The 22009-nt window shown below is 40.9% G+C and overlaps 1 long non-coding RNA gene across 1 annotated transcript in view; it reads right to left on the bottom strand.

The window, feature by feature from the left end:
- LOC116659815 overlaps nt 1-17732 on the bottom strand; it is a 99059-nt gene extending 81327 nt beyond the window's left edge. The window contains exon 1 of the long non-coding RNA XR_004315178.1: nt 17596-17732. This is a non-coding gene — a long non-coding RNA (uncharacterized LOC116659815). The remainder of the gene's footprint in view (nt 1-17595) is intronic.
- Between the last annotated feature and the right edge of the window lie 4277 nt (nt 17733-22009).

Raw genomic sequence — 22009 nt, forward strand, 5'->3', positions numbered from 1 at the left:
CTTCGACATCAGCAACCATTGGCACCGCTGGTCACAGGCACAGAACCTACTCCCTGCCTCGTTTATGACAGGGTCATCCTCTGTTTCAATTGGACACTGGGGTCATTTACAATGGAGCTTCAGTCTGGCTGTGGTATTTGGCAACAAGGACAAAGAACAGTCAATGACTGCCACCCCGCTCGCTATTCAACTTGCCAAATTTAAAAAGTGACTGATTTTTGTGTCTTCAGAGGTTACGTTTGACAGATCTTTTCCTCCTTTGGATGTTATGCCTGTCAGGTGATTACGTTAAGAACGGAATGCAGTGAGGAGCAGTGTGGCATAATGGCCCAAAGCCTGACTTTTGGATTCAAGAACTGCCATTCACCCATTTGTGGCATTGTTCATTTTTCACGTGATGTATTGTTTTTAAACCAGAGCAAAATAATATCCTCTTTAGAGAATTTCAGATGAAGGAGTCAGCATTTACACCATCCCTAGTACAGTGACAGTCACCTAGTAGGTGCTTAATTATTCTAGTCGCTGTTACTTCCTTCTTTCCATCTTAAGACATTATTTTTGGAAACAAGGACTAACGTGAGTTCATAAATTAGTTGTGTGATAACAGAGTTTTGTTGCTTTGTTTTGTTTTGCATTGCTTACTGGCTGTCTCAGGAACATAACTGAAATTTGACTGTATTTAACCATGAATTATGTCACAAGTAGAACCTATTTTAAATGAGTAGTGAGCCTAAAAGTTAAGACCTCAGATTTAAACTGGATGTTCTGAAAGCAGAGAATAAGTTATGCTGTAAGATATACTGAGTCTCTGACTTACAAACCCAAGCAACAGAAACGGAGATTCAAGGAGACAGGACCACTGAATGCACAGCCACTCCACGGATCAATGACCCAGATGCCACTGCTATAAAGCAGACTTGTTTTTAGCTAACCATGCCCTAGCGATGAATATGGAAATCTATTCCCTCGCAAGATTTTCTTCTGCCACAACCTCCTCTCTCCTTTCTCCTCCAAGATAAATCGACCCCACCATACTGTTCCCTTTTCCCTCTTCACCTTTCTCCTCTGGTCACAGCTAAGTTAATATCCTAGGTCATTTTTTTAAAATTCCAAACTATACACATACTCCTTAGCTAGTTTTATCTTCTCTCTCTGTAATGTATTCAATTTCAAGAACCTCTATTTCCCTTCTGATGTTATAACTTCTCTGAACATCCACGCAATCCTAACTTCCTGGGGTTTCTGTAAGAATGGGTCTAGTAGGTCTATTAATAGAGAGAAAAATCTCTAAGGTGTAGAGTGAAAGAAGTATAATTTTTAACTGTCTCCAATATCTGAAAACCGTAAATATGCCTAGGACTCCCCTTCAGAAATCCCACCCTCCCCATTTTTTTCAAGTTCATTATTCACATAACTGAATTCAAGTGTTGAAATAAACAAAACACTGTTTCTTCATCAAGACCTACATATGTGTGGATTACTTGGTGGCTAGAATAATTTACTGACTTCTAAAGGCTGCTTGTTTTGAAACTAGTATTTCTGTTATGTTATGTTTAGGCAGGTTTATGGCCTAAATAGGATACTTAACCATCATTCACAATAATATTTATATAAGTATTGAAGATACACTTCAAATAACCCACTCATAATTATACTTTTGGAGACATAATTCATTTGTATGATAATTTCTACTTGGATATAAGCTATTAGTTGATTTTAGAAAATGTATAGCTCATTTGATATACTATAAATCATATGATGTGTTGTGTTACTTATTTCTTGGAAAATATTTGTGATTTTTATTATACACTTACTCTTTTAGGATTTTTAACTTCTTGAAATTCTCAGTGATCAAGAAGGACATACCTTCATTGGCATTAGCCAATGTGCTTGTTGATAATTAACAGGTTTTTTGGTTAGACGTGCATAGCTTTCATGGTTGGAGTTTGATGAGTGTGATGGGTCTCCTTTCTACCAACTGGAACGTTCCTGTAACTAAGCAGGACCCTATGGGGCCTTCCCGTGACAGACCCCGCCCCCTATGTCCTCTGCCTTTGTAGAAAAGCTTATTTGTAGAAAAGCTGGAGTCTCCTAGGCCTTTCCTGAATCACAAAAGTCTGGATCAAGAATTAATGATTGAAAAAGTATGAACATGTAGTGAGAAGAGTAGCAGCTGGAAAGTGGTAACAATTTAAACAGCAAAGCAGCCATATGGCAGTTATAGAATCTTTAGTTCCTCCCTAAAGTACCTAGATAACAGTATTTAATGCATATTTCCTGATGCTCAAACCCCCCACCAAATGGAAAACATTAACTATTTGATGACCATGGGTATGTAGCTCCCAGACCTGCTGGAGCCTGAGGATTGATAATGTTAACCTGAATGATACCACCCTATCACCTCACTATCTACCAATCAGAGAGTTGTGCATGAGCTGATCACACACCCTGCAACTCCCCTCCCTCACCTTGCCTTTAAAAATACTTCCCTGAAACCCACTGGGGAGGTGGGGACTTTTGAGCATGGGCTGCCTCATTCCTGTTGCATGGCCCGCCTCATTCCTGTTGCATGGCCCTTGTAATAACTTTTCTGCATTCCAAACTCTGACATTCAGTTTGTTTGGCCTCACTGTGTGTCAGGCACATGAGTGTGATTCTACAAAAGCCAGTCTGAGCAAATTTGGTCAGGTATTCAGATGTTTACTAGCAAAGCAGTAACAAAACATTAATTTAACAAATTGTGCAAGCTTGATAATACCTCTGCTCTCTGATCTTTCCTATAGTCTGACATGTGTATCTGATGAAAGGCTTTCTTGAGGCAGGTTCACAATAGTCTAGCAGCAGAATTCAGCTAAGCCTCCAGCAGGGAGGAAGTGACGGAATCCTGCATCAGGAGATACACACAGACCTGGATGGAATCCCAGGGCCATGGCTTTATCCTGAAGTGGAGTAATTTTACCAATAGATTTTAATAGCAAGCTCATTTTAATAGCAAGGGTGAAGGCCTCATAACCCATCTGGCCAATCTATGTATCTTGCACCCAGCCATTTCACCAATTTAAAAATCAGGTCTAACACCCGTTGTACTAATTAGCAAACTCTGGTGTTGATCACTGATAAAGCTGAATCCTCCTAACAGAACTGCTAATCCGTGGGCTTCTGATTAGCCTTTCAAAGGCTAACTAACTTAGAGTTTGTATTGACAATTAAGGTGTTTCAAACGTTAAACTAATTAGAAAGAGATTAAAACATTCTGGCACTCGTGTCTCGTGCTCATATGTACACACACCACCCCCAACAATAAATTACACATAACGTAAAATTCTTGAATATCTCAAGACCTAAAACATTACAATTCTGTAGATTTTTGTTTTTGCACACAAGAAGTCTTCCGCAGATTCACAGGTGAGAGACGGGAGTGAGGTGGCTACTGGTAACACGGTATGTGAGCCAAGCCCTAAGAAACTAACAATAGACTTTGTCATCATGTGGTCGTATGGACATGCTGAAGGTTTTAAATTGGAGGTAACTCAAAATGCTTAAGACTCAGCATCTCTGGAAGGGTGTAAAAGAAGGGGTCAGGGATTTGAGGCCATAACAAGCATAGGAAAATGAGACTTAATTTAAGAGTCCTGAAACTAAGAAAAAATACATGATTAAATGACCTATCTTCCTGCCATGTGATATACTTTTAAAAATGAGTATGGCTTGTCCATTAAGAAAATCAAGTATGTTAAAGAATGATTATACAGAACATACACTCCAGATTGACATATTTGTTATTATTTTGCCAGTAATTTGTATCTATGTTAGGATCACATAACCCTAAAGACTGGGTTTAGGATGGTATGATTTATCTGAAGTAAGCCAGTGTGGTTTAATTTTTTAATTATTAAAAAGTATTTGATTAGTAAAATTATTTAATCATTAAACATAACTTAATAATTAACATGCATTAAAATACATTATAAATATTTAATCATTGCTAATTATTTTTAAATCCAACCAATAAAGCAATTAAGTACCTTTCTGTTAGCAGCACAATCTGAGATCCAGATAGGAAGAGACTTGCTCTTTTAAAATATGATGCTAGTTACCCTCCATCTAATTAGAAACTAGACACTGTTAGTGCTTCAAAAGAACAAAACACATTTAATTACCACCCAATTCTCAATACCCTCTACAATATCACTGCCAAGATTTGTCCAGCCTAAGCTCGAGCCCCTCCAATGACAGTGTTCTCATTTTAGCCCAAGGCTTCCAATTCAACCTTTCAAAAGCTCTGGCTGTTACAGCATCCATCCTCATGTACTTTCAACTAACAAATATGAACTGAGGGTCTCTTACTGTCAGGTACTGTCACGGGCTCTAGGACTAGCATTAAATTACACAAATGTCTTTCCCCTCATGGAACTATATTCAAGCTGGGGAATATAGATAATAAAGAGAGGTATGGGAAATATCTAGTCTAGGCTGGAAGAGATGTGATCTACAGAGAGAAAACAAAGGAGGGCAACACTAAGACCTATGGTGCTGAGCAAGTTCCAAAAGAGGTAAGTCAGTCAGCAGGTAATGGAGATAGGGCAGTAACAGCAAACACAAAGACCTTAAGGAAGAAATGGTCCTGGAGTACTTAAGGAACAACAGGATGCCCATATGGCCAGGGTTAAGTGCAGAGAGGACACCAGGAAGGCCAGAGAGGCAAGGGAGTGGGATGTGCACAAAGCCTGGGGGGAGGGTCACAGTAAGATCAGTCTCCCAGAAACTGCTGCATGGGAGGAGTGGAAGTGGGACCCAAACCAAGGAACCTTCAGAGTGACAGACTTTCGGATAATGAACATCTGCCCTCGCGTGTCCAGAATCTCATCTGTCTCAGGTTCAACAAATCTCCTTAATTCTTCCTCTGCTCTTCACGTCACCTAGCTCTGCACCACTTCACGCTCCTGCTGACTCTCCTTTGAATGTGATTCAGGATGCCTGGTCCCTCTTTCCACATGAGGCCTGTAACTGGAAAGAACAACTAGCGAACAAAGAGCAGCCTTTGCAGTTGAGTCGAGACAGCTCCCACCCTGCCCTGAATTCCCCCATGGGAGCACTTATTCTCGATTACAATGGCTGTCTAAGTGCTTGTGCATCTCCCCAGTAGAAGGGAAACTTCCTAAAAGCAAAGACTTGGTCCCACCACAGTTATGATCCATAGCCTCACATACAGTTGACTCACATATACTTGAAGAGCTTCACACATAGTCGGTGCTGTTTGAATATTTATAGATGATAAACCTAAAGCACAGAAAGGGTAAGCAACTTGCCCCAGGTCACAAAGCTAGAAAACAGAAGAGACAGGATATGATTCAAAGTAAGCAGTCTATCTAAACAGCCTGCCTGTCCACCTGACTCTACTATAGTACATCCCGCTGTAATTCAGTTTGATTCTCTTTGTCTGTCTTCCCCACTAGACTCTGAACTTCCTCAGGCCAGCAGCTACGCAGTATTCATCACTGCCCGCCTCATATCTAGCATAGCGTCTGGCAAATTGAGTGCTCAGTTGTTGGACAGGTAGGAGTTTGAGAAAGTTTGGTTTGGATTTTGCTCTTGCTGGATTCATCTAGCTAAGGCCATAACAGATGTCATTTAAGGAAAGACTGGATTTCATGTCTGTTGATCAGCATTACAGCAGATGTGAGACATTCAGTATGTCACTCAGGTGGAACAGAATTATCCCCCACTGTGTGTATAAATACGAACACACAGGCCAGCACCCGTGGCTTTTCTGGGTCTGAGACCCAGGAAGGGTGCAGGCTCTGTCCTCTTATGGGCTGGTTTGCTCCAAGGTCATCAGTTCAAATAGGGCAGATAAGCCAGTTAAACTCAGCCGCTAGACTGGGTATTTATCTAAAAGGACACGTTTAATGAATATAAACAGAGAAGGTCCATAGGGCAGTAAAGTCATTTTTATTTTTAGAGGAGAGAACTATAGATTTTTGGTTGATCCCATCACTCTACATTAAGCACCAAAGTCAATGTGGCAAAGTGCAAAAAGCTCACATCTTGGAGGCAGAGAACCTAAGTGCAATATCTGGTTCATATACTCATTGCCATGCGAGCTTGGGATGCCTTTTCACCTCTTAACTACACTGGTTACCTTGTTTGTAAAACCTCTTCTGTCTCTACTGGTCACTAGGAAAATTCAGTGGAACAATATATACAGCATTAACATATGGAACAAATCTGTCTTATAGGAACTAACCAGAATGTCATTTTATTTCTGTTTTCTACTATTTCATTAGTCTTATTACATAGAATTGGCTTTTCTATCAGCATGAAAACTTGATCTCATGACATTTCTGTTCACTTTAAGCCAAAAATATAGTGTCAATTCAATCACTCAAAGTGTCTAGTCTATCTAATAATCAGAGTTTTGAGCCTCATTCAAAAGTAAAATTTCCCTCTATCTTCATACCCAGGACCTTGTGTCAGGAGGTCCCCAAGACCTCCTCTGGTTCAATGATTTCCTAGGCACAATCACAAGACCAGCATATAGTCATATTCATGGCTGTGATTTATTATGCCAAAAGGATACACAGCAAAATCAGCAAAGGGGAAAAGCACGTGGAGCAAAATCTGGAGGAAATGAGACGCAAGCTTCCACAGTCCTCTCCTAGTGGAGTCACACAGCACGAAATTAATTCCCCTAGCAATGAGTCGTGATGACACATGTGAAAGGTTGCCAACCAAGGAAGCTCATCAGAGACACAACGTCCAGTTTTATTGGGGGCTGATCTCATAGGCACCCTTGCCTAGCATGTAGAAAATTCAGGACTCCCAGAATGAAAGCAAGAGTTCAGCATAAAGCATATTGTTTGCATAAACAGATGAGGCCCAGTGAGCTACTCTAGTAAGTTGGAGGCATGGAAACCCTCCTAAAATCCACGTTTCCAGACACCAGCCAAGACACTTAAAGGACCAGCCTTATAAACAGGCCTCTCAAAGGATAGCAGTCAGGCTCGCTTTATTAACTCCGAAGGCTAGTAAAAAACAGTGTGTCCTCTTTATTTCTTCCCTTAACTCCTTCCCAACTATCTACCTGACACTGAGCATGGAGCACTGGGAAGTGGGCAGAGAGGTAAGGGGAACAGGACAGTTCTTACTTAACTGGTACCATTTTAACTTTGCCTCACACATCTGGCACCGGCTGGTGTTCAAAGGTTGCCACTATCTTGTTGGCATTCCTTTGGGGTCTTCTGAGGCCACCCCTGGGAAGATTCAGCTGGGTTTCCTGTGATGCAATGACACATTTTCCTTGGCCAGAGGTGCCTCCTCAGCCCCTGGTTCTCCAGTAGACCATGCCACACATGAACTCTCTAGGAGCTACGCCATGCCGCTACATAGTCCTTCCAGGCAGAATTTAAGAGAGCTGCATGTGGTGTCTCCCTGGCTCGTGGGAAACACTGGGACATTTTTATCCCTAATAAATTCTGCGAGTATAGATGGCTCAATGCAGTCACTTCTCCTTGGCTACGGTTGTCTGAACAGCTAGATGTCTGACTCTCTCTTTTAGGTTCCAGCTAAGGGTCAGATAACAGTCCTGCTGTTCTATCAGCTGCAGGAGTAAACATCAAGCTTTCTGAGTGGTCCTCTTTTCATCTGATGTAAAAAGCAGAACATCCTTTTCCCTCACCTTGGTGACTGGGAGGAATGGGGTTGGCAGGGGATGGGGAGGGACTCCTGGCACACCAACAGCTCTCTCTCTTTCATATATACTCCAGTGATTTCTATCTTTCAACTCACTTTGATATGTAAAATCCAGGTGCAAATCCAGGTTTTAAGGGGCCTGAAATTTATGTAATTTAAGGGGAGATGTGCCTTATTCACCAAAAAAAAATGCAAAATTATGAATATAAAACTAGGTACAAAATAACTATTTTGAATGAGACAATAAATCACAACAAAATAAAAATTTTAAAAGCTGACAAATACTACAAACACGAAACTCATAAAAATAATATTGTTATAACTACCTGACCCTCATCTATAATACTTTTTTCTAAATTTTTAGCTGTATTTTATTCTGTAGACTCTTTGATCCCCTCTATATAAGACAATTTTGTACCACTATCGATATTGTGAAAAAGAAAGATAATGTAGTCTTTCCTCTAGTATGGTTGTTTGGAATTTATTTGTATTATTGATAGGTTAGATAATTTTCTTTCAAACTCATAATACACCAATGTCACCATATGTCTCATATATTTTTAGGATTTGCTGTTGTAATTGGGAAATCTCCATTGTTTCTTTCACACATGAGTTGTAAGATTTGGAAGAAATTTCTACAGACTGGCCTCTAACTCCATTATTTCCGGTTTTACTTTCTACTCCATCCTATGTCCCATGTACTTCCATGCTGGGATTTGTCATCCTGGTCCTGCACCTCTGTGTCATGAGGCTGTATGAGTTGGCACTAAGGGCAGTCTGAGTACCTGTGGAAGCCATGCACACAACAAAACTGTTAGCAGTATTGTAAACCTTGACACAAAAGTGACCTTGGGCCACATGACTATATACCAACCCCAGCTAGATGTATCCACAGATCAACGTCCTGTTAGTTCAGTGGTTCTCAACAATGAAGGTTCAACCTTCCTTCCCCAGGGGACTTTGTCACAACTGTGGGGGTGAGTAGGGCAGGTGTTTGTGAGTTGCTACCGGCATCCAGTGGGTAGAGACCAGGGATGCTGCAAACACCCTTCAGTGTTCAGGACAGCCCCGCTAGCAAAGAATTACCCAGCCCAAAATATCAAGGGTGCCAAGACTGAGAAGCCTTGATAGTCAGATCTTGCTAGCTGGATTTCTAAAACATGCCCCAGTCAATATACCACCACCAGATGCCGGGGGAGAAGTGAAAAAGAGAAAACTCAGAATGGATGCAGACCATTGTCCTAAAGCATTTCAGCTAGAATATCTTACTTTTGCAAATTCTGCACAAACATATAATCACAGAATCTCATTGCCAAGGCTCTCCCAGGGCAATGGAGGGGTCCTGGAGCTTCAGCCTCATCAGCTTCAGGATAAATCTTGTCTTCCCTCCCTACCAACACAGATGGATTAGCATCCTGTTTATGTGTTGAAAAGGAACAAACTTCTTTGGAGTGTTTCCTTATCACAGACTAGCATGTTATCTCAATTTTGTAAAGTGTAAGACAGAGGGAGACCACAAGCTGGCCACTGGCAGGCTGGGACCTGGTGCACAGACATGATGTGTGGGTTCTCTCGGGATTGCCACGTTCTGTTTGAATGAACTGCCAGGCCTTAAAAATTACACTTTACATAGAATCCCAGATTTCAGGCTTTGATTGAAAACTCCAGCAGCACTGGGCTCCCACTCCCACCTGGCGACAAGGGAATTTGGTTTAGCTTAGTGGCTGCTTTTACAGTGTGCCGAAGACCTCCGCTCAGCCAGCTGTTTATGCTCCCTGCCTAGCCCTCCGGTATCTGACTCTGCAAACCGCCCAGTGTCATCCATTCACTACGAAGGGCTGTGCAAATATCCAATAGACCACTGATGTTTACGCTTTAACTTTCCCTTCGAGCCTCTTCTGAGTTCTGGACAAAACACTCCCTTATTTATCAGGGATCATTTTTCTTTTCTGGGAGAGTCACAAGGTCCATATTTTAATAGAAGCCACACAGCTTCGGCAATTTGTCACACACTGGATTTCCTATGAAAATGCAAAGTGCTGAGGAAAAAAGAAAGTGTCCTCACTTTGAAGGTGGCTGGCCCCAAGGGGGTGATCGGTAGTCAACTACTCCAGGAAAACTATTTCTTGAAGAGGCCAGGGTACAGAACACCAAACTGATTTCAAAGCCCAAGAGGCCAATTAAATCATGTGAAAATTAATGAACAAAATAAAAGGCAGGGAATAGTAATAGCAATGCAAACATTGCAATGTGTTTAAAATTACAATCAGGATTTTTTTTATCATTTGATATACAAAGATGACACCCACTGACTTTTAGCAAAAAGTGTGAGTGGGCTCCTTTCAAAGCCAGGCTTTCTGGCCCCTCCTTGAATCATTAGTGATTCCTGGCCAGACACCAGGTAGTGTGTTAGATATCACACATCAAAAGAGGTAGAAGTGTTTGAATATCCTTTGTCCCTAAATCCTGGAATATGTCTGGTTAGTCTTGTTCCTGAACAGAGAATTCATTATTTTAGTTGGAAAACATCAAATCTCATCACTTTCTTATTTTTCAGTGAAAGAATTGAGACCCCAGATTACTTGGGGACTGTCTGCGATGGTTAATGTTATGTGTCAGCTTGGCTGAGCCATGGTGCCCACATATGTGGCCAAATATTATCCTGGATGTTTCTGTGAAGTGCTTTTGGATGAGATTAACATTTAAATCTGTAGACTTTGAGAAAGCAGACTGACTTCTGCTTTCTCAACGTGGGTGGGTCTCATCCAATTAGCTGAAGGTCTGATCAAACCACAGGCTGACCTCTCAAGCAAGAGAGAATTCTGCAGCAGACAGCCTTTGGACTTGAAAGGCATTAGCTCCTCCCTAGTTTCCAGCCTGATGGCCTACTTTGCAGATTTTGGACTTCCCAGCCTCCGCAACTGCATGAGCCAAGTTCGTAAGAGAAATATCTTTCTGTATTATCTATACATCCTATTGGTTCCGTTTCTCTGGAGAATTCTGACAATACACTGCCCAAGGAGAAGACTTTAGTCTAGGATTCAAATCCTGGGTCTTCTTATCCAGTGTCCTTTCAACAGCTAATGGCCTGACTGCAAATGCCAGTAAAGGTAGTTGCTGAGTAAACAAATGTCACCCTCTGGGTGGGGTGGGGAGTGGTTTTGACTCGTGTGCAGTGTTCAGCTCCAGCAGCATGAATATTTTCCAGATCTCGAACCTCGAGGGGAAAGGCAGGGGACAGGCAGGGGACAATGAGATTTAGACAAGAGCCAAAATGCAGGAGCAGATACTAGTTCCAGGAAATTAGGGAGCTGAGGCAGGGAGTGCTCTCCCGAGATGGAAGACACCCAAGACCGCACAGACAGATGGATTAAACCACAGGCGAGAGAACCAAGGTATAAACTAACAAGAAAGAAACCAAGAGGAGAGTCAAGTCCCAGAGAGACAGGGAGGGGTGTTAAGGTACAGAGCCAAGGATTCAAACCAAACCAAAGTAGGTACAGATATAGATGCTAAGCGGGAGATTCAGTTATTCACCCAGCAAATATTTACCAAACATCTGCCATGTGTCAGGCATTGTTCTAAATACCGAGGATGAAATGGGGAGCAAAGGCAGCATGTTTCCCAGCCTTCGAGGAGTCGGGAGCGTGCCTTCAGCAATTACCTGGAATAGTGATTCTCAACGAGTAGAGGAGAGGGCATACCTTGCCACGAACTTGTTTTATGTCTCCAGGGGAACAGGGAAGAGATCTGTAGTTGAATGGTTTTTAAAAAGGATATTCCAAATGATTCTATACATTCTTCCTGGAAAACCATTTACAAAATCTATTGTTTTCAGAACATAAATTACATAACTAAAGCATGAGGTATTCTTCATGCAAAAAGTGCAGTTTGAAGAACATTTGCCAAGAATATTAGTGAACATTTGAAGCTTGCTTTTGTAAACTGGCTGGGTTGGGGTGAAGAAACTTGCTGACTTAAATTTAAGGTCCAGAACGGAACAGATACAGCCTCTTACATCCCTTACATTTACTCCGCCTCCCATGTCCCCACCTCCCACCCCTTGTACATACACACTCTTTGACATACACATACACACACACATGCTATAGAGAAGACTAAAACCTTCTCCTCGGGCAGGGTCTTTTATCTATTGCTTTATTCAGCAAGGCATGCTGACCACGTGGCAGACTCAGGCTATGTACTAGGAGTGTGGCCCTGGTCCACATGGAGCGAACTGTCTACCAGAAAAGAAAAGCAATAAGCAAATGTCTGCACTGATAAGTGTCCATCGCAAACTGGACACACAGTTAGGAAGAAAAGGTACACAGCACTGTGAGAGCACAATCAGAGACCAGCCTGGCCCTGGGCGTCAGGAGAAAGATACAATCAAATGACTTGACATTTTTATGTAAGAGACACGTTCCTCTTTTCAGAACCATGGAAACATCTTATTCTTCTTCTCCATCCTGTATTTTATCTACACATCAGACAGGAAGGTAGCAAGAAGAGGGTGGAGGCCATTAAACTCGGTGTCAGAGTGATTGATAGAAGTGCCATCATCTTCTGAAAATGTTACCTGAGTATCACTCACACGATGAGCGTGCCTCTCCCACAGTCCTTTAAGATTTTCATAAATCCTACTTGTAAGAAGGAGTGCTTCTAACACTCCCAACAGAGGTTATTTTCAGCCCTTTGATTTTCACCAGATGATGTGCAGTCATTACTAATTCAGTCAAATAGCTCAGCTTCAATAAGTCATTGGCCCCAGGAGTTGGAAAAAACCAGAAAACAAAAAAACAAAAATATACATCCTGGGCCTTGTCCATGAACCCAAAGCCAAATTCTTGACATTCACTGATGCTCCTTTATGAGATTTCCTTAGGGATCCAATATGTTTGTTATTTTTTTAACCTGCTTCTTTTTAGACAAATCAGAAGACAATTAGGTTCGCCCTGTAGCTCAGAAACGTTTATCAATGAGCATGTTTGACTACCTACTATGAACCAGGCTCTCAAGTGGTTTACAGGCTTGCAAGGAGGCAGAGACACAAATAAATAAAAACAATAAACCAGGGGAAGTGTGAAAACGGAGGCAGAGACTAATCGCCTGAGAGAGGAGAGGGTGAGGGATTGTTCCACAGGGAAGGTGCTACTTCAGCTGCGATGAAAGGTGGATAGGAGTCTGCTAGGCAGGAAGGGGAGAGGAGAATGGGAGGGAAGAGGAGTGGCTCAGGCAAAGAAAACAGCATGTTCAAAGGCACAGAGGTGAGGAACAGCCTAGCCTGTTCATGAGCAGGAGGCTGTTCAGTATGTCCTGCAAACACAAGGCATGAGGAGGGGGCGGGCGAGGCGAGCAGCAAGAACGGTGATGGGGCCTCGAAGCTTTGTCTGCCCTGTTAAGAGGTTTGGGCTTTTCCTGAAGGCAAAAGCAAGAAGAATTTTAAGCAGAAATGTTGCAATAGGATTTGTGTTTAGCAACATCACCCTGGTAACTGTACGAAGGATAACGAAGGATAAACTGGGATGGAAAGAGCCAAAGCAACGTGATACAGCAGGAGGCCACAGCCGCGTGGGCTTGGGCTGAGAAAGGCTGTTTTCTCTGGGTTTTATTACTTCCACAGCCTTTTCCTCCACCTCAGTCCCTGCTCCAGGAGCACACTTTTAGCCTAAAATTGTTGTGTATATTTCAAACTTCTCTCTCAGGATCCAGTATAAAATGGGTGAGGTCTGGAAGGAAGGCTTGCAAAGCTTGAAAAAGCAAATATTCCAAATTCCTTTTTGTGCCTCCTCCACACCTCCAGCCCTGGAGAGTGTCAGGCCTGACCACTGGTCATCCCTAGCTTAGATCGTGAACCTCTGTTACTAGCCCTTAAATACTCTCATTTAACACCATGGAAGCTTGTCCGTGAGAGAGGTGGCGTCTAATCCACACACTTCATCTCACAGAGGAAACAAGGGTCCAGTCCAGGTAAGAGAAGTGACTTGGCTCAGGTTATTGTGTGTAGTTAGTGGCAGGGTCTAAACCATTCGTGCCACAATGCATGTCGTTATATGTGTGTCCAAACCCACAGAATGTACAGCACCAAGAGTGAACCCTAATGTGATGTGGACTTTGGCTGATAGCCATGTGTCCATGCAGGTTCATCAGTTATAACAATGCACCATCTGGTGGGGGTATTGATAATGGAGGAGGCCATGCATGAGTGGGAATGGGGGTATGCGGGAAATCTCTGTACCTTATGCTCAATTTTGCTATGGAACTAGAACTGTCTATTTTAAAAAATAATAAACCATTATTGCCAAAGCATAATGGCTTATCATGATCAGTTGTGGGATTGTTAAAAAGCAGTGTGTTACCAATTTTAGCGATTATCCTGTGTTCTAAAATGTGTTCTTGAGTTGGTGAGAAATGAAAGATATTGGGAAAAGAGATCAGGCACAGCCTGTCCTTGCTGGTCACCAGCATAGTTAACATCTACTTTATCAGAATACTTGGTGATAAGACAGAAACCCAACTTTAGGTAGGTTTACCTTAAACACAAAGGGCAACAGATTGGAAACTTCACTTAAATGCATAAAGGGCTGAGTGGTAGCTGCTCTCAGGAGTAACTGGAAGGCGGGTCACCCTCCATTTCTCATTCCTGCTTCTCTCTCCCAGAACAGTCATCTTTAGTTTCTCAAACTAGCTTTATCTTTTTGGCAGAGGTAAAATATGGGATGGTGGCTGGAGACTCTCAGACCTCACCTTTTATAACTTTGCCCAGAAAGAACAACTCTTTCTCCCCTGAAAAGTCAAAATACTCTCAGAGAAAAAATTTGGTTGGCTTGGCTTACAATACATTCCGCAACCCCATTAACCAACTGAGGTACTGTCTCGAGAGGCCACCACTATAACCACCTAGCTGTGGTGGGATCCAAGAAAAACGGTCAAGCAGATGGTTCTACTACAACTGCTTTCAAGGATGCAGTAAATGCAAACAACTGCTGAGCTTGATTTTCTTGCCAATATTCATTGAAGTTTTATCACTGCCAGGATGGCAATGCTTTCTTTGTGCAAATACCATCTATCATACACTTCTCTTTAATGCTGGTATTGATTTCTATTTAATACATAACAAAGACTTTTCCCCCAAATGAAAGATGAGTAAAGGAGATGGTACCTTTGAGGAATGTTTCTCTTACTTCCCCACATGGTCTAGCATTCATTCATTGCATGTGGCGTGCATTTTGGGCTATGCTAATTTCAGCCTTAGGCGTGGTGGTACTGAGTAGGCTAAGACAAGGAAGCTTACTGAGGAGAGGGGAGGGCACACTGACTAGGGGTGAAATCTCACCAATGCGAACCAATCCATAGTCCATCAGTCAGATTTCTTCTCTGGAGAAATGCAAGAACAGGAGTGGGGACTAATTTACAATGAAGAGCAAGTGAAAGGGCCTGGGCCTTGCAGAAAATTGAAGTGTAGAGTAATGCTATAATAGAAACGAGGAAGGAATGAGTTGCCCAGCATGGGGTTGCTGCAGAAAGCTTTGCAATACTGACATGTGAACAGACTCTTCAAGGGTGAATGTGGGTTTTCCAGGTAATAAAGGAGAACAGGTAGAAACGTAGCAGGGAACCGCCATATTCAAAGAGATGGCACATGGAAACATGACACGTGTGCTTGGAAGGGCTATTATAATCGTAAGGAAGATAAACCTAATTAACCTACTCAAAAGTAAGAGGAAGGAGGGGAAGGAGGGAGGGAGAAGAAAAGAAAGGGACGAAAGAGAAGAAGAGGGAAGGGCAGTAGGGGGAGGGGCGGGGAGGAAAAAGACAGTTTGAAAGTGTAGAGCTTGACTCCTGGACACCAGGGGCTACACGTGCATGAGCAGGATGGCCATTTCTCTGTCTCTAATATACAAGTGGCAGCTCTGCCCTCACTTCTTTTATGTTATCTCTGCCCTTCTACATGTGTCTGCTCTGTTCTCGTTATGCTTAAAATATTGTTCCATTCACTCATCAGCTGCACATGGTTTAAAATGACGGCCCACCCCCAGCCCTAGACCTTTTACTCCAAACATCCTTTGTATTCTCAAAACTTTCTAGGGAAAACAAACAGTTTGTTTCATTCTGCAAATCTCAAAAAAGAAAACCAATTTATTATTGGTCACCCCATGGTTTGTTTCCCTTAGATTGAAATGCAGCCTTTGTTTGGTGGAGTCCCTGAGAGAGGTTTCCCCTGGTGTCCTTTAAAGTGGAAGGGATAGTAACTTGGTGGATGAATTAAAGACAACTTGCTTGGTAAATGGTGAGAAGTACGGGCAGCTTGAGCAGAGAGCACTAGTACAGCCAGAACAAAGAAGAATCAAAACACAACCGAGAAGCATCGGCAGCAGCATCTATGACAGCAGTGACACCAGTTACCCATCCAAGCAGCAGTGTTGCTATGGACGGTTAAGGACAACATGAGAGAATAAAAGAAGATGCCAGGATCCAAGCAGGGGCGATGCCAAAGCTGGAGGAGTAAGTACCACTGAATTCAGCCAGGTTAGCAATTGACAATGTGACTACCAGGCACTTATCCTGGATGATGTCTTTCTCATCTGAGGTCACACTGAATGGCATGTAGCACATAAGTCAGTTAATGCTCCACAGTGTTTTCCAGATCCCAGGTAGAAATTTATTATCATAGCCCAAGTGCCATCACGGATCATCCCAGCACTTTGTGACACTCTTCGAATTGACTGTGGTCACGCTCAAATCTCATCTCACGATCCAAGATAGTGCCCTCCCTTCCTGTGTTGTGAGCTGATAGTTTATGGAGAAATAGCCAAGAGGGTAAATCTTCTTTTAAAATGTGTAGAGGCAGAAACAGGAATTTTATGTAAGAAAAAGAAATTGATCTTAAGAATATGCTCTCTTAGGAAACAGAAAGCCCATAGGAATCAGCTTGCCTGAAAGCTGCAAAACTCAGCCTCCTCCCTGTCTCACATTTCCCAGCACTGTTCAAAGCTGGCAGAGAGAGTAAAAGAAGAAAGTCAGATAATAAGCATCCTTAACTCTGGAACCTACAGAATGTTCTTCTCACCTTTGCTGGGAGCTGGATTTAAAGTAAGGCTTTACTTTGATTTTATTCATTAATTTTGGGGGCTGGAGATTTGTTTATTTTTTAAAGCAGAGGTGAGAAGAGAACTGGGAAAGAGAAGAAAAACAAGTCTCTCTTCAGTAGTCTTTCTGATGGAGGAGCTAGACAGCAGCTCTGTTAGCAAGGAAGCTGTTAGCAGCACATTAACATTTAACAAGTTTAAATGCAGTCAATTTATTTCCATTCAAGAGTTAGAACCGCCTCTTTCTAGCTAACTGTTTTAACTTGGGTTCATTTTTTAGTTATTCTGGCCATATTTAGTAGTGGCCAATTCTTAGATTAGAGAAAATGGTCTTGCATCATTTTATCTAAGGGTGGGAAGAAGTAACAAGGGAAAGAGACACATCATCATTAAAATTATCATCGTTGTCATCACTGTTACCATCATCACTGCTCCTGAGCTCCTGCTACATGCCAGGCCCTCATGCAAGCTTCTCACGAGCACTGCCTTATAAGAGATGTAACTACTCCATAAGGTAGTACTATAACTGTCCCTCTTTTGCAGATAAGTAAATTAAGGCTCTTAGAGGAGTGTAAATTGCCTAAAGTCACTGAGATGTCAGACAGGGGAGCTTGGACTGAAATCCAGGTCTTTCTGTTTCCAAGCTGTGTGTTCTCAACTAGGATGCTGCACATGTTCTAAGGGATCTGAATCCTGGGGCTGTTAACTTCTGAACAGAAAATCAGATCACAGAGCACTGGACTAAAAGGCCTTGGTCTGTGTTACAGTCCAGCTTACCAATAAATGATCGTTTGGACTTGGCAAGGTTACTTACCACCTGGGTCTGTTTCCCTAGCCGCATCATGAGGAAGTTGAACAGGTTTATCACAGTCCTGACATTCTGGGATGTGGCCATTCTAGGAACTACCCACCAACACTAGATTTCTTCCAAGGAAGAGAGTAAGTGGCCGAGCTTCCTCATCAGGGCCAGGACTGAAATACTAGGTCTCTACCATAGGAGGTCAAAATTCTGTCTGATGAGTTTTATAAAAATTACACTACTAGGGTTAATGATCAAACCTGGGTTAATCTTCTCCCAAGTCCAGCAAGAACTGCTACTCCCACACCTCCTCAACCAGAAGCAGGTACGCCCACCCCGCAGAGGCTCTGCAAGCTCTAAGAGCCTGAGGCTGCAGAAAGATAAGCAATGCTTACTTTCATAATCACATTCTTTGCCTCACGAAAAGATCTACTAAATAGATCCTTTAAATAGGAATCTCTTTTAGAACACTTGAAAGTAATTCAATTTACTCCTTCAGAAATACATTTACCATACCAAGCAAGGCCCACCTTTATTTCCAACCAGAGTTTTGAATACTTACCAGTCTAACGGAAGCAGGGACATTTTATGCTTACAAGGGAAAAGATATGCATTCACTGATACACATGTACTGAAAGTATATTCATTGCCAACCTATTTACTAAGCACTGAATGTTGGGCTAGATTCTGGGAAAATAAGTGTGTATAAGATTGGTGTGGCAACTTTCCACACAGAATTTTTAAGTCCAGTGTGTTGGTAGATGATTTTTAAAGTAATAGCTTAAAACAGAGTAAGTGCTATGATAAGAGAAATGCAGGTTTTATGGACACTCCAAGTGTAAGCCTGTCATGGGAGATTTCCTAGGAAAAGTGACATTTGCACTCAGACCTGAAGAATCAAAAGGAAGCAAACAAAAGCAAGTGAGTGGCGGAGGGGGAGTGTGGAGTGGAGACTATTTCAGGGAGAGGAAAAGGCAAGTATGAAGACCAAGACAAAACAGAGACCATGGCATACTGAAGTAGCTCATAGAGGTACAAGACAGAATATCCAGAAAATGAGGTTGTGTAGGTAGGTAGGGACCATCTCAGGAAGGGACAAGAGCGTTCTTGAACATCACAGTCTGAGCATCCCTGGGCAAGTTACTTAATGTCTCTGATCCACAGGAGGAGTATGGAATAGACTGTATCTAAGGTCCCTTCAACTATGGATTTCAATGCCACAGCTAAAGGCAAGAGCTAAGACTGAGGAAATAACTTACTTCAGTGGAGGTGTAGAGAGACCAGGTTGGGGGACACTCATTTGTTTATTCAATAGCTATTTAATACTTGCTACATTCCAGTTACAAAATTAGGGATCTATGTTGGAGGCTGTAGAGGTAGTCATTAAATAAATAATTATAAAGATAAATATACAGTCAAATTATAGGAAGGAAAATAAGGTACTGATGAAGAATATCTACTACAAGCCTACAGAAAGCACCATACTACATGGTAAAACATAAGAAATGTGTAGAAATAAGGCAAATCCAAATTCTATCATTTCCATTCAACACTGTAATGGAGATCCCAGCCAGTGCAATAAAACAGGGGGGAAAGTATAAAGATCAGAAACGAAGAAATAAAACTGCCACTTTTAGCAGACAATATGATAATTTAAGTAGGAAATTTCAGAATATTTCAAACCTTTGGAATTAATAAGAAAGCTCATCAAACTCAAAGGAAAAGACTTAGGTAAAAATATCAATGTGATGTCATACAGTGGTTATATCAGAACTGAAAGTTTAAAATATACTCAAAGTAATGTTTCTAGTATAAGCTCTTCAAAATCTTTAAAGAAAAATTTACAAAACTTTGTAAGCATACTTAAAAAGATCTAAATAAGTTATCACCATATTTATTGGAGGAACCCAATATTATAGCATGTCAATTTTCCCCAAATTGATCTATAGATCAAACACAATTCCAATCAAAGCCACAGAGCTATTCACAAAACATGGTAAGCTGCTTCTAACACTTATTTGTAAAAAGAAAGTGTCAAGAATATATAAGACAAATATGATTTATAAGATATCAAAATTTATTATAAATCTGTAACAATTAGAACAGCATGGCAGTTGCCTAGTAATAGAGAAAAAATGACCAGAAGAACAAAATAGAGAGTTGAGAAACTGACCTATGATTATTTTGATACTTGAATATGATAGATCAGTGGGGAAAGAATAGGCTATACAACACATAGTTTTGGGGAAATGAGTTCTCTATTTAAAAATGAATTTAGATCTCTATATCACATCTTACTCCAAACAATTAAACGTGAAATAAAAACTTAAATACAAAGTATCAAATTAACATGTTGTACATCTAAACTTATACAGTTTTATACATTAATTATGCCAATGTTATATGTCAACACCTAAATGTAAAGAAGTAATATTTATGTATACAAAAATATATAATAATTATGACCTAGACTCTGATATTGCACACCATCATTCCTTTTCATGCCAAGAAGTATATAATTTCTTGAACTGGACACAAAATGTCTAAACTATAAAAGATTTTACAACTGCCTACATTAACATTTTTAATTTCCACTTACGGAATACACCATAATTTTAAAAAAAAACAAGTTTCAGTCAAGATATATATTTAAGAAAATGTCAGTATACAAAATATGTAAATAATTCTTATCAATCAAAAGATACAAATGACCAAAGACAAAATTAGCAAAATATATAAACAGTCACGGATGAAGAAATGTGAATGGCCAAGGAACACAAAATGACTGATTAAACAAAACCTATAACTTACATCAGATTCAAAGGAAAGGGGAAAGGAGAAAAGAAAGAGAAAAAAAAAGAAAGAAAGCCTCATAATATAAAAGGCTGGTGAGGAGGTAGAGAAAGAGGACTTCCCAGTCACATTAGATGGAAGCATAAATTAGTACAGCCATTTTGGAAAATATTTTGATGACTCCTGCACCCCAATGTTCATAGCAGTACTATTTACAATAGCCAAAACATGGAAACAGCCTAAATGTCCATCAACAGGTGACTGGATAAAGAAGATGTGGTATATTTATACAATGGAATACTACTCAGCCATAAAAACCGACAACATAATGCCATTTGCAGCAACATGGATGCTCCTGGAGAATGTCATTCTAAGTGAAGTAAGCCAGAAAGAGAAAGAAAAACACCATATGAGATCACTCATATGTGGAATCTAAAAAACAAACAAACAAACAAAAACAAAGCGTAAATACAGGACAGAAATAGACTCATAGACAGAGAATACAGACTTGTGGTTGCCAGGGGGGTGGAGGGTGGGAAGGGATAGACTGGGATTTCAAAATTGTAGAACAGATAAACAAAATTACACTGTATAGCACAGGGAAATATACACAAAATGTTATGATAATTCACAGAGAAAAAAATGTGACAATGAGTGTGTATATGTCCATGAATGACTGAAAAGTTGTGCTGAACACTGGAATTCGACACAACATTGTAAAATGATTATAAATCAATAAAAAATGTTAAAAGAAAGTTAAAGATGAATATGTACCCTAGAGAAATCTTATATATGGAATTAACGATTCATCTTAATTCATTCAACAACACAGTGATGCTGATAAGAGTGAAAAACTGAAAACCACTTAAATACTCCCAAAGGAGAAATGATAAATAAACTATGGTATAGTCATAGAATGAATACTAGACAACAGTATAAACGTTCTAGCTACATGTGTCAACACAGATACATCTAAATAAACATCACAACGCTGCACTCACAAGAAAGTTGTAGGAGGATATCATGACTACCTCTGGGGAGGTAAGAAGAATGGGATTAATGAAAACTTAAGATTTTATATCAGAAATATTTCATAATATTTTTTAAAAGAGAAGGAAAACGTATTTAACTTCTGTGTTGAGTGCTGCTGTGAGTCCAAGTAAAGTGAAGACTAAAAAGTATCCATAGGGTTCAGCAACGTGGATGTCATTGGCTAAGAAGTACTTTCTTCCCTAGAGCAAGTATACATATGTTTTGGATATTGTCAACCTATTGTTATGCAGCAAATTGCCCCAATACTTAGTGGCTTAAAATCACAAGTACTTATCATCTCAACAGTTTCTGAGGGTCTAGGATCCAGGAATGACATAGCTGAGTGGTCTGGCTTAGAACTGTTCTTGGGATTTCAGTCAAGATATCAGCTAAGACATCATCATCTGAAAGCTACAGTGGGGCTGGAAGAATTGCTTCCAAAGTGGCCCACTCACGTGGCTGGAAAGTTAGTCCTGATGGTTGGTGGGAGCCCTCAGTTTCTAACCATGTGGGCCTCTCCAAAGCCTGCTTGAGTGTCCTCATGATATAACAGCTGCTTCTTCCCTGAAGGAGAGACTCAAAAGAGAATAAGCAATAAACCACA

Source organism: Camelus ferus, chromosome 25, assembly GCF_009834535.1.
Source record: "Camelus ferus isolate YT-003-E chromosome 25, BCGSAC_Cfer_1.0, whole genome shotgun sequence".
Taxonomy (NCBI): domain Eukaryota; kingdom Metazoa; phylum Chordata; class Mammalia; order Artiodactyla; family Camelidae; genus Camelus; species Camelus ferus.